Raw genomic sequence first — 12,990 nt, 5'->3', positions numbered from 1 at the left:
ATCTCACAGGGGAATACCAGGACGGGTTCCCTAAGCAAGCGCCGAGATGCCTACGGGTAGTCGTGCGCTATACAAGAGCGTAATCATTTCATTTCATTTCATTTCATCCTGCTTCACAGATGTTAAAATTAGATGTATGTAAACTGAGAATTGATCTCTGATTAATTTGTTTAAAAATAAGTACCAGGTGTAGGAAGGTGGATATCTGACTATATGGTTACCCCAACTTTTTGCCTAGTGTTTTGCTGGTTTTCGACTTAGTTGGCCTGGGATCCTGCTATTCAGGGCCCCAGGCTATCTGCTCTTCCTATAAAATGGACTCCATGTACTTTAGGTACATCCCTGATTGGGTATTGGGTCACCTCTGTGAGACCCTGTATAGTGTACCACAGGTACCCAGGGCATAGGTGCTTCCAAGGCCTACCAGGGGCTGCAGCATGTTTTATGCCACCCCTGGCTGGCCATCCAAACTGACACCACAGGCTGATCACTCAGCTTGGGTAAGGTGGTGTAATAACCCCTTACTTAGATATAGTATATCTATATCTACCTTATATATAGACACATATGCACCTATAAGTCACTCCTATGGTAGGCCTCGACAATCCTGGAGGCAGAGTGCTTGGTTTTAAGTGAGAGGGTGCCCTAGCATGAGCTGAGCCCCTCTGCAGCTTTCACAACCATCTCCTTATAGCTGTTCTATGACATAGCCATACCATATTCTCTTAAGTGCATTATACTCCTCGCTGTTATTGCTAACTTTGGTTTGGCTTTATCAAAACATGTTGTGTAAGGTGTCAAACACTTTGGAATACTACCCCCCCGCCAGTCCTGGTGGCGGGGGTAGCATTCCACCCTTCTAGAGGGAAAAGACATATATGTTCCTGCTTTACCCGGTTACAGTTAAACAGAGCCCCAGCATCACAAAATGGATGCTGCTGCAACAGACACAAGTCTGACCTCCTGCTGCCGGACGAAACTCCGGCAGGGGTGGCCTGGACAGTAGGTTTCCTGTCCAGGGAGGTGCCAGCACCTCCCCAGACAGGCTGATGTGTATTGGAACAGGGAGGGCTGCATCTGCAGATGCTTTTTGAGACACTGCCTGGGGCACACAAGGTGCTCCATGCATAGCCCGGTTCAAACCAGTTGCTGGGGCACTCAAGCCCTGATCTGGCGCAAAACTGGACAAAGGGAAAGGGGTGTAACCACCCCCTTCCCAGATCAACCCATAGGAGGGACCTAGCAGGTAATCCAGCCCATTTTCTTAGTATAAAAAAGGAGCTGTGTCTCCAGGACTGTAGAATATCCTGGAACGAAACTTTGATACAGAACTCTTGGACCGTCGGCATTCTATTTTGACTAGAAGACTGAAGACATCTCCCTTGTTGTCAAGGAGTGACCACCCTGTGCAAACAGGCACCACCAGTAACTTGCCAGTCTTCTTTGTTGATGCTCCCGCTGGAACCCGAAGACTCAGTGACACAAGAACTGGACTCTCAGACTTCACTGACTCCGACCCATATCCACAGCAAAGCTGAGACCCGTGGTAGACACGAGAGACGTGGGACCAGACACCCTGGACGTCCTGCATTTTGCTAACAGCTCAACTACCGAGGTACCCTTGCAGTTGTGCATTGGGGTACAAGAAGCCCCAGACCCAAGCGCCATTTGCACCGAAACCCAGCTCTCCACACTCCACGAGTGCTGCGTGGGATCTGCTCTTGCATTTCAGCTCAATGCTTCTTCCCAGGTGCTAGCCCGCTGGCTAGTGAGCCCCCTGAAGACAAACCTTTAAAACTAAACTGCTTTCCTGGTTGCTCCAGGCTTGCTTCAGTTTCCCTGCAAAGGAGAATCTCCTCAGACCTTGCTGGTCTGATCCGAAGCCAATCTTCACTTCCTGCATGGATTGCGTTTGCCAAGGCTTGTTGGATACAGTCCGGATACCGACACCGCAGTCAACTAGATCCTTTGTGGAACAGCTTGAATCCAGCTCTTGGTCATCGTTGACACCTCCTGGTCCTCGTGGCTGCAGAGACAAGCTTTACTTCTTCACCTGAGATCATCGCAATATCGCCTGGTTCCTTCCTGGTCACTGGCTAGTGACCCAGACTCTGTCCCCTCTGCTTTCAGGTTCTTCACTTCACCGATCCACCCTTGGATCCACCCGGACACTTTTCCGCTGGTCGCCTGCAGCACTTCTTTGCAGATCTCCATAGAAAACAACAACGAAACCCGACACGAAAAGACACCTATGCACCCGGCTTCCCTGGGTGAGGTAACACGAGTACTCCGATGCTCCCATGGGTCTTGACTCTTGAAGTGTCCTAGTTTAAAGGGGTTTTAACGTAGTCCATCCGGAAGTGTCCTTAAACAGTAACTTTGTAACTTCTTCGTTCTCCATTATAAGTCAATGGTAACTTGCGACTGTGTTTAGACACTGCACGCATCTCCCGTGGGTCTCCTACTTCCTAACCTTTGGTTGTTTAGTGTAGCCCCAGCGATTCCCTAGGCCCTAGGCCTATTCACTATTTCTGAAGTGGTTCTTATACCACTTACTTAGTTCATGGTTTGTGAGTCCCCTAGGGCATAACTGTATTTGTGCAACTTATCGTATGCTAATTGAGTAACTTGTGATGTACTTCGATCTCTGACCTCATAAAGAGTGCAAAGGGATTGTGTTAGAAATAAATTCATATATATTTGATATATACCTTGTGTGGTGTCCTTTCATTTGGTATTCAAGGGATTATAATAGGTAAAACAGCTCACATGCTCTCTGAAGTCTTAGGCTATGACTGCTGGTCCATGCTACCACTAGGATAGTTTGTCTATTAGGTTGACTTTACAACCACCATCAATAAGGGTAATTTAGACCGGTGCAAGGTGCCCACTAGAATAGTGGACATCATATGCCAGGCTAACTTCTCACACCAGGGCTGTCGTCAGGAGGCAGCTTGCACCATCCCATTTCTCCAGTTAGCGCCACCTAAAACTGAACTAACTACTAACCATGAAAGTGGGGAAAGGATGTGGCATAATGGCCAGAGCTGTCGACTTTGGAGTTGTGGAACCAGGTTCGAGTCTCGGTGTTGGCTCAACATGCTGTGTTTCTGGGCAAATCACTTAATCTTCCCATGCCGACCATAAATTAATGCATCATCTAGTGGGGATGTGGCCAACATCATGGCCGGGTAGCTGCGTGGTCCGCGAGCTCTGCAGGCCCCACTAAAATCCTGCATGAAATCCTGTACCTCCTTGCTCATACTGACTGAAATCTCGGGCTGAAGTGCTGGACGACAGAGCGGTGGGTCCGAAGAGAGGTTATAGCCATCTCGCAACGTAAAACAGGACCTTATTGGCGCGATGATCGGCGCACAGGTTTGCTAAAATGGCGGCCGATATGAGCTAGGGGAAGCTGTGGGCTGCAGCTCCGGAATCCTCGTTGGCGGAAACAGCGGTGTGTCGACGGCCGGTGATGAGACAGCCGAACGCCATGTGGTGTTTAGAATCCCCTCCCCCCTCCGGTGCTGAAGTGGAAGCGAGCGTCGACTGTGGATGACCCCGAGGTGAGAGCAGCTGTGCGGAGGGGTGAAGGAGGGGAGGAAATTGCCGACTCCTGTGCCGATGAAGACACAGAAACGGAGATCGGCAGGGGCTGCAGCGGGATCCGGCGCACGCCATATTGATCCGGGTGGCAGCCCCAGAGGTGGATAGCTGAGCGTCTAGTTCCTCCCGGCAATGAAAGCACCATAAGCGCCGAGGGGTATGTTGCAACTGTGAAGAGGATGCTGCTTCAAAGACCCTAGGACGGAGGCGAGGAGACGTTGGCAGAAACGACGCAACGGCACCGTGATGTTTCCGACTAGGGTAATGGCGGCATTGCCAGGCGGACAGTGGTGAGGGTATAAGACACTGCGACCTGCCCTGGTCTGCCCTGCAGTGACAAGAGTGGCCGATGGTGAATATAGGAGGCGGTGCTTGTATGAAACCGGCTGCTGTTGAGGGATGGAGTGGGACTGCTGGCTGCTTTCCAGGCACCGCCTGAGGGGAGACGGGACGAGAGATCGAGGGAGGCGGCAGCGGAGACCTGCAATTAGTGTGCGGCGTATGGCGACTACACCTGAGAAGAGTGGCCTGGTTGCTGACTCTACATGACACCACAGTCCCACAGGAGTCACGGGATATGCCACGGTGAGTGAATCGGCGCCGTCATGCTCACCAAGGCCCGATAAACTGTGTGTTGCAAAATAGCTCCGGTGCCCCAGAGACGCCCTAGTGAGACATCATCTGCACCAGGACACAGACGGAGCTTGTCTCTGTGGGAGGGCGGGCCCGGCGAACTGCACTATTATGGCTATGACTGGGCTTCCTGTCCTGGATACAGGGGGACATAATAGGTCCAGACAAAACCAAAGTAGAGCCTTCTCATACCCCTAGACGCTGCCGAGATTGGAGCACAACCATAACGGGGAGTGGGGCCGCCCACTATAAGCACACCTGGCAGATGTGGCACGCGCTTTCACTGCGGCGCAGAGGGGAAATGGCTGCAATGGGACACGAGATGTGGGCCTGAAAATACTAATTAAACAGCACAGGAGCCCTGTCTCCATAGTGCAGCAGAAAGGACCGGTGATAACAGGGCACGGGTCTACAGCTGGTTTTGGTGACGGACCCGGGCTCACTTCTAGGGGGGCCTGGGAGTTGCCCCTGGAGTGGACTTGCTTGAGCCGGAGTCCTTGGAACGTATTCCATCCCGGGATATAAAGACCCCAATGGATAGTTGAGCAGCTGACTGATTCTTTGCCAGTCACCAGGCCGGGATTCGGATTGTCTGGACGTCTGTGTGCTGCGAGAGCCCCTCGCGCTCCGTACTAGCGCTAGTCCACACTCTGTTCAGTCATGATGACTAAAGACAAGTATTCCAAGATGGCCAGAGAGGGGAGGATAGATCGCTACACGAAGGTTCTTCCCACGCCTGTCGGGGCGGAGGGGGGCTCGGCCCCCCGCCCGGATATAGAGGAGATCCTACATGTGATCCGCGCTTTTCGAGATAGCCTGGAGGGCAAATTGGCTGAGGTGCAGATGGAGGTCTCTTTTCTACAGCAAGACTTGCGCTATGTCTCTGAGCAGGTGACAGAAGTTGAACAATGTGTTTCAGAGCTCGAGAACACCACGTGGATTGTGAGTAAGGATGTAAAAGATCTTCAGGTGGCAGTGAAGGAGATAATCTGGAGAGTCGATGATTCTGAAAATAGGGCCCACAGAAACAACCTGCGCTTCGTAGGCTTTCTGGAAAATGCAGAGCGAGCAGATCCGGGACATTTCCTCTTGACTTTCCTTAAAGATGCGCTTCCCATGGTGCAATTGTCCTCCTGCTTTATCATAGAAAGGGCACACAGGAGGCCAGGGGTTAGGCCGCAGCCCGGGGCTGCTCCCAGGCCGTTGATAGCTTGATTCTTAAACTTTCAGAACAGGGATCTGATACTCTGGGAGTTGCGGAAAAAGGGTGAAATCAAGTATGAGAACACGAGAGTGATGGTATTCCCGGGCTATTCACGTGATGTTGAAAAGCAACGGCGCACCTTCGACCCCATCATAGTGATACTTCATGCCCTAGGGATCCAATATATGCTGCTGTTCCCCACCAAACTTAAAGTCATCTTCCAGGATACCGCGCATTTTTTCCAGACACTGGAGGATGCATGGTTGTGGATTGAGGAACGGCCTCAACTGCGGCGGGGGACGCCCTCTGCTGCGCCCTTGACTGCTACCAGGCAACCGAACCTTGGCTGGGAGAGGCCTCAGCCGAAGCGACGGAGGCGAAAGATCAAACGCCTGACATCAGTTGGGAGCACACCGGGAAGATCCTTAAGGCCAAGAAACCTGAAGGCCAACCTTTCGGACTCGGAAGATGACAGAGACTTGGATGTGTGTGTCGAGGACTTCCTTGAGATCCAGCGGCCATGGGGATTCTGATCAGTAGAAGAACCTCGATTCTCGGACCTCGGACACCACACACTCTCTTCTGGAGACTATTCAACACCTGGAGGTCTCAGGCTCGGGTCTCACATTATAGGGGGAGACTTTAACGATGTAAAGGACCCTACGAGCGACCGCACGACTGTCCCAACGGGGAATCCCAAAGAGAAGCCGCTCAAACGGTTTGCAGATACGCTAGCGCTTACAGACATATGGCGTAGGCAATACCCTCAGACCAGAGCCTATTCCTTTTATTCAGGGGCGCACAAAGCCTTTTCAAGGATAGAATACATATTTGCCCCAGTGGGGGAACTTGGGGAGGTACACAAGGCAGAATATTTGGCAAGGGGCCTCTCAGATCATCCACCCTTGTGGCTCACGGTGGGTACCTGTACACATCGACAGAAGGGGGAATGGAAATTGAACCTGTGGGAACTTAAAGACCCTCAGGTCCCTGAGGGTAGACACAGAGTTGTATTTTAGCGAGAATGTGGGGTAGGTGGATTCTGCCGTTACGCTATAGGAGGCTTACATACCAGTGCTAAGAGATAGGGCACAAAACATTATAGCACACAAAAAATGGAAAGAGGAAGAGGTGATCACTGGGTTGGAATCCCAATTACTGCAGCTCGAATCACAGGTGAGCACGGGTAGTGATCCCTCCATGGTGCGCAGTCTACAACTCCTCTGACAGGAATATTTTTTGCTGGCCAAAAAAAGATGCACAGCATGCGATACAAGCCATGCACCGGCGTCGATATGACGTAGGTGACAAGACTGGTAGGTTGCTGGCATGGCTTAGCAAAAAAGAGTTTGACAGTAGATGGGTTTCGCAGATACAAATGGAGGATGATCGAACTCATCTGACCCCAGTCGCAATAGCCAACGCTTTTGCAGACTATTACGAGGCCTTTTACACGCAACGTAACCTAGCCAAGCTGTCACACATACAAGTGTATTTTCGAGAGATACAACTCCCCAAATTAATGGACGATGAGTCCAAGATATTAGATGACAAGATTACAAAAGAAGAAATCACGTCAGTGATTGGCCAACTGAAAACTAGAAAGGCCCCAGGACTTAATGGGCTACCTCCAGGATTCTTTAAGCAACATGCAACGCTTTTTGGCCCGCGCCTCCTCCATTTATACTTGGAGGCGCATAAGACAGGAAGCCTCCCAAGGAACTTGCGGACGGCCACGATTGCAGTAATCCCCAAAAAGGACAGGCCACCGCAGGCGTGCAGTTTCTATCGCCCTATCTCCCTCATAAACATAGAGACTAAGATATTAGCTAGAATATTAGCAAATAGGCTTGCCGTAGTAATTACTGGCCTCATTCATAGAGAGCATGCGGCTTTATGCCCAAAAGGTCGACTAGGCTCAACCTGAGGAGACTACATAATTGGTTAGAAGTGGTTAATAAAAGAGAAGATCTACACCTTGTGCTCTCCCTTGATGGTGAGAAGGCATTTGACACGGTCCACTGGCCGTTTCTTATGTCTCTCTTGGAGGAGTTTGGGATGCTGTCCTTTATGAGAGACCTGTGGCCAGGGTCAGAGTCAATGGAGTAGTGTCACGGGAAATCCCAATAGGTAGAGGCACTCAACAGGGTTGCCAGTTATCGCCCTTGCTTTTTGCCCTGGTGTTGGAACCACTTGCCTGTGTGATCCGACTGCACCCGGACATAACGGGATTTAGGAGTGGAGAGAATGCTGAGACCGACAAACGCATATCCTTGTATGCGGATGACATATTAAGATATATGTCACAAACCCAGAGACGACACTTCCCGCAATAATGGATAGCTGTGAGACAGATGGTATACATGTAAGGTACAAAATTAACTGGAGGAAATCATACTTATACCCCGTAGACAAGATCGGCGTCTACATTGTCGGCTCGCAGCCAACTCCAGCTGGCACGGGAGGGCATAACATATCTAGGAATTTACGTCACAACGAATGCGACAATGGTGCTGGATCGCAATCTCTACAGGGTGCTCAGGGATTTTCGAGCGGACGTCGAAAGGTAGAAGACTCTGCCACTGACATTGCTAGGTAGGGCAGCACTATACAAAATGATAGTGCTCCCCAAATTCCTTTATGTACTACAACAAACGTACCAGCTTATACCGGTTGAGGTGTTCAATAAAATTGATGATTTACTACGTACGTTTCTCTAGGATGGGAAGTCGCCGAGGATAGCATTGGCGACGTTACAACATAATCAATACAATGGCGGTATCTCCCTGCCTGATCTTCGGGTATATTATTGGGCAGCCCACCTCATTGTTGTGAATGAATGGCAGTATATGGAGAGAGATCACCCCAAATATGGACTTGAACGCACACAGTTTACCAAGCGCACACAAACACACTACCTATATGGGGGAAGAGGTGCTGCACAACTCCTGACAGCGACGCGGATTGCTGTAACAGCCTGGAAACAGGCTGAGCGACAAATGAAATGGGATGGCCAAGTCACTAGGGAAACACCGCTTTGGGTGGGTAACCGGCTTCCGGAAATCACAAAACTGCGAGGTTTCCGACAATGGGACTTACTAGGCATTTCGCAACTTAAGGACATATTACAACTTAAAGAGCTGGTTACCTTCTCACACCTTCAGGCTGAATATGACATGAACAAGACTCAGCACTACAAATACCTGGAACTGACCCATGCATGGCAAGCACAACACATAGACACCACTGACATTCCTGAGTACACACCACTGGAGGGGTGACTCCTGATGGGGAAGCTAGTGGAGAAGGCTGTTTCCTGGACATATAGGACATTAATCAATGACAAGCCAGACCCTTTGCAGAAGTTGAGGGCGAAATGGGAGTCAGAGTTGGGGGAGCTGGACGACTTTGATTGGGAAATGGCGCTGATGCACCCCCGAGAGGTGGCCAGTAAGTCCAGGCTCAGACTGATTCAATTTAAGTACCTGCATAGAGCATACTATGACAGAGCGCGACTACACCGCATAGGGAGGGCAGAAACACCTGATTGCTTGCACTGTGTGGTGTCGGCAGGCCCATTCTTTCACACAGTGTCGAACTGCCATCAGATCCAGCAGTATTGGGCCACCACGGTGGGAGAGCTGGGTACTGTCCTGGGTGAGACGATTCCACTCAGTCCACATTTTGTTCTGCTGGGAATATCCACTGAAACTGATCTCCCCAAACAAAAGTTAACCCCACTTCAATTAGGATTAGTGGTGGCGAAACGAGACCTGGCCAAGGCGTGGGGGGCAGTGGCAAACCCACCTCTAATTGAATGGAAAAAATGCATGGATATGTATATGTTGGGGCAAAAGCCGACTTATAAAGCACAGGGTTGTCCCAAAAAGTTTTGGAAAATATGGAAACCATGGCTTACACATTATGGACTCTCACTCTCTTGTTGAAAATTAGTACGTTTTGGTGAACATTATCTGCGCCATCTTGCCTCTTCCCCTGATGCCACACTTTTGTCGTGCGCGCCCGCCATTTTTTAAGATGCCCCGATCAGAACGAACCCTTTTGCATGCCGCTGGCCCCTGACATAGCCCTTCGCCTTCACCAAGCCTGCACGCTGACCACCCCCTGCTTGCACCTGCCTTGAGTCATAAACCCCTCTTCGGCGCTGCTCTGCCCCAGGCCCTCATCCTGTTCCCAGCGCGACACCTCCCTGCTTCCCTTTCATGATCTCCGGCCCTTAGATGCAAACCCCTTTTTCCCCGTGTGCCCGTTTTGTCTTCCCCGTTCCCAGGCCGACCCCCAGCTCTGCCGATACCATTCCTTGCCCCTCCCCGTACAATAGAAAGCTTCCCCCATCAAAGGATCCCCGGGTTGATCAAAGCCCCCACTCCATGAGATCCGATCAAACCCCCCACATTCCGTGAATCGGCGGAATATCCAGCTGCGTGATACTCATCACCTGTTGTGACTAGGGTGGGGACTTCAACTGTAAATGTGTGTGGGAACGGGCCCAAAGGGGAGTTCCGGGAATGTCTTTTCCATACATCAAAGCTTTAACATGAATGTGTAATCTACAATAAAGTCATAAACGTGTGTATAAGAGGCCAGGCCTCAGGGATGCAGGTAGAGCACCTCAGAACGATACCTTCTGTCCGTTTCGTTGTGTTCTCCTCCGGAGAGAATAAAAACCTTGTTTCCTGCTTTCCAGTCTCCAGCGCCTGCCTCTTCATTGATTAAATAACTAGAGGGTCACAGAGGCAATACCGCCGGGCAAATATCGATTGTCCCCGACCCGACTCAGGTTTTAACAATTGGCGTCCCAAGCGTGGGGCCCATCAGCGACTCGTGGATCCAGTGGGAGAGGTCTCGACGACAGAGTGAACGACTGCAACGATCGGGAGAGCTCTTGCCCAATAGACCCTCGTCTGGCAGCCGATCATCCGAACTTCACTAGTTCCGAACAGACCTCTCTCGAGTGATCTACGGTCCTGACTGGGGACCATCAGGAGTGCCGTGAGAAATACGAGAAAAAGAGGACGATCGGGCGCTGGATTCGGAAGACAAGAAACTGTCCACATGGTCCGGGTAAGGTCGTGTAATCACGACAAGTTGCGAAATAATTGCTTGATTGTTTGATTGTTCAAAAATACTAGTATTGCTCTTTATTTATTTGGAGATTCACTGTCTACAAACGGAGAAACAACGGGCTCTCTCTTTGCAAGCAGTGGAGGATAGGTAGGGCAGCAGCCGTGCTTATTTTTTCTCCCCCACTCAATAATTACTTGAAACTGAACTGTTGTTCGCAAAACTATTGTTTCCTGGAGATTCCCTGTCTGCAAACAGGGAAGAGACCACCCTTTTTGCAGATAGTGAAAAGGGTAGGTAACGCAGATCTTTGCGGACCTACTCATTCTCCCCATTGTTATTTATTGGTCTTTTTGTTATTTTTGATCCATGAGGTATTCACTGCCTGCAAACAACGTTGAATAGAAATATTCTGTCCAGTCTTTGCACCTAGTGATAAGATAGGCAGTGCTGACTTTTTAGTCCCTCGTTACGAGCCGTCATGTCTGTCTTCTCCCCACTGATTAATAGCCTGTTTAGCCCGGACCGTGTATTAGAGGTGGACCATATAGCTCCACTAGAAGGCACCCCTAATAAGGACATGTTCATAAACTATGGATTAGTCACCATAGCCTATAATAAATTGTGGCACAGGTATACCGAAGAGAGTCAAGACAAACAGTGGCCACTGGCAGGATCCTTTGACCTTGATAAAATAGAAACGTTAGAAATAGCCCTTCGAAATAATAAGACAACGCCAATTATGCTCGACAGTCTCGGTATGTGGCGCAGAGAGGCTATGCAACGACAGAGAAAAGACGAGGACAGAGCAGGTAGAGGAATATACCGACAGGACAACCCCAGGACATCGCTACCCACAACTTATCCCCCGACACTATGCAAAAGACGACCAGACTTAGGGCCAGACCAATGCGCTTTTTGTAGGTATGTCGGACACTGGAAAGCCCAATGCCCGACTCTACTGAGCGTGAGTAAAGGCAAAGGGCCGACAGGAACGACAGACCGGCAGTACGAGAAAAAGCGCGAGACAAAGAAGAACCCGACTTACATAGACAGACCAGACAGAACCACCACGTTTGATTATGCCCGATGGCACAGATTTCGCCAGGACAATTTCAGCGGCATGCTCAAGTTCTCCTAGGTCGGGCAACGTCAAGACGGGAACCCAGCCTCGTTTCAAATTCACAGACGGAAAGAGATAATTATGACCAATAACTGTTTTATATTCGTCTTGGGTCTTTGTATGTCGTACTTGTACTGTCCCCCGTCTGAGTTTGTGTGTATGTAATGTACAAATCTGCGTCATCCCTCTACACGTGTTTCCGTGTTACTCAACCTCTGTTAGCAGAAACTTAGCATAAAAGCAACCTGGAAAGAAAGAAATGGTAAAACAAAATCCGTAGACCATTAATGAACTTGAACTTTTAATTTAGCACAACAAACAAGGAATAATAACGGTAAACTGTAGAAAATGAAAGTCAAACAGAACATTCGCGCCCCCCCCCATTCTGGAACTTTCCAAAGTAGGGCAGGGTTACGGCTACGCCCAACCAACGGCAACCCATATAAGGCGGGCCCGGCCGCCAACTCTTGGTCAGGAAATCTTAACGTATGGGGGAGCCGGAGGAGAGGCAGGAGCCAGCAGCCCGGGCAGTTGTAGGTAGTCCCGCCACATGTCTCCTCGGCCAGCCGCAACGGGCCTGGATAGACTTAAGTAGTCCCGCCACATGTCCAGAGAAGAACGAGGCACCTCTTCCTTTTCTCTTCCGTAACAGCCGCAGCAGCTCTGGACGGCGGGATGTCCTGCACGTACCTCCACAACAATTTGTCCAAATTGGGCTGGGAGGGAGAGGCGACGCGGACGAGCCTCTCCCACCTCCACCGATAGGAGGTCTCCCAGCCCCCGGCCCGACGCCGAACACCCCCAGTCAGGCGATGGTGCCGATACTTCCACAGCACCGAACACACCATGGTGGCACCCCAGTACTTGCGCAGCACCGAACGTGCAATGGTGGCCATATTTTCGGAACACCGAACCTGCAATGACCGCACTGATACTCGTGCCGCACCGAATGCGCGCCACAGGTGGCCATACTCCCACAGCACTGAGCACAGGACTTGGGGAACACCGGATGGGGAGAGACCTTCATGCGGGGCGATGAAAAGGAGCGGCATGGAGTGCACCGGGAGAAGGAGACGGCGCGAACGAGTCTCCCTCGCCCCCAGGTGGGGGCATCACAGCTGCACCCCAGCCGAACGTCCCGCTCTCACAAAACAGAGCCCTCTTCCTTTCACTCCGAAGGGTCTCTTCCACTCTTGCAAACTCGACGAGAGTGGCCCCTGGAGGGCCTCAAAATGGCGTCTGGGTCCGCTGGAAGGGCCCCGGCCACTAGAGTAACTTTGACCAGCAATATAACTCGAACATTTGCCCCCTGGAGCACGAGCCCCCATCTCCGACAGCA

The sequence above is a fragment of the Lissotriton helveticus genome, chromosome 6 (genome assembly GCF_964261635.1).
Source record: "Lissotriton helveticus chromosome 6, aLisHel1.1, whole genome shotgun sequence".
NCBI lineage: Eukaryota > Metazoa > Chordata > Amphibia > Caudata > Salamandridae > Lissotriton > Lissotriton helveticus.
The sequence above is the reverse complement of the archived record's forward strand: the minus strand, read 5'-3'. Positions refer to the sequence as shown.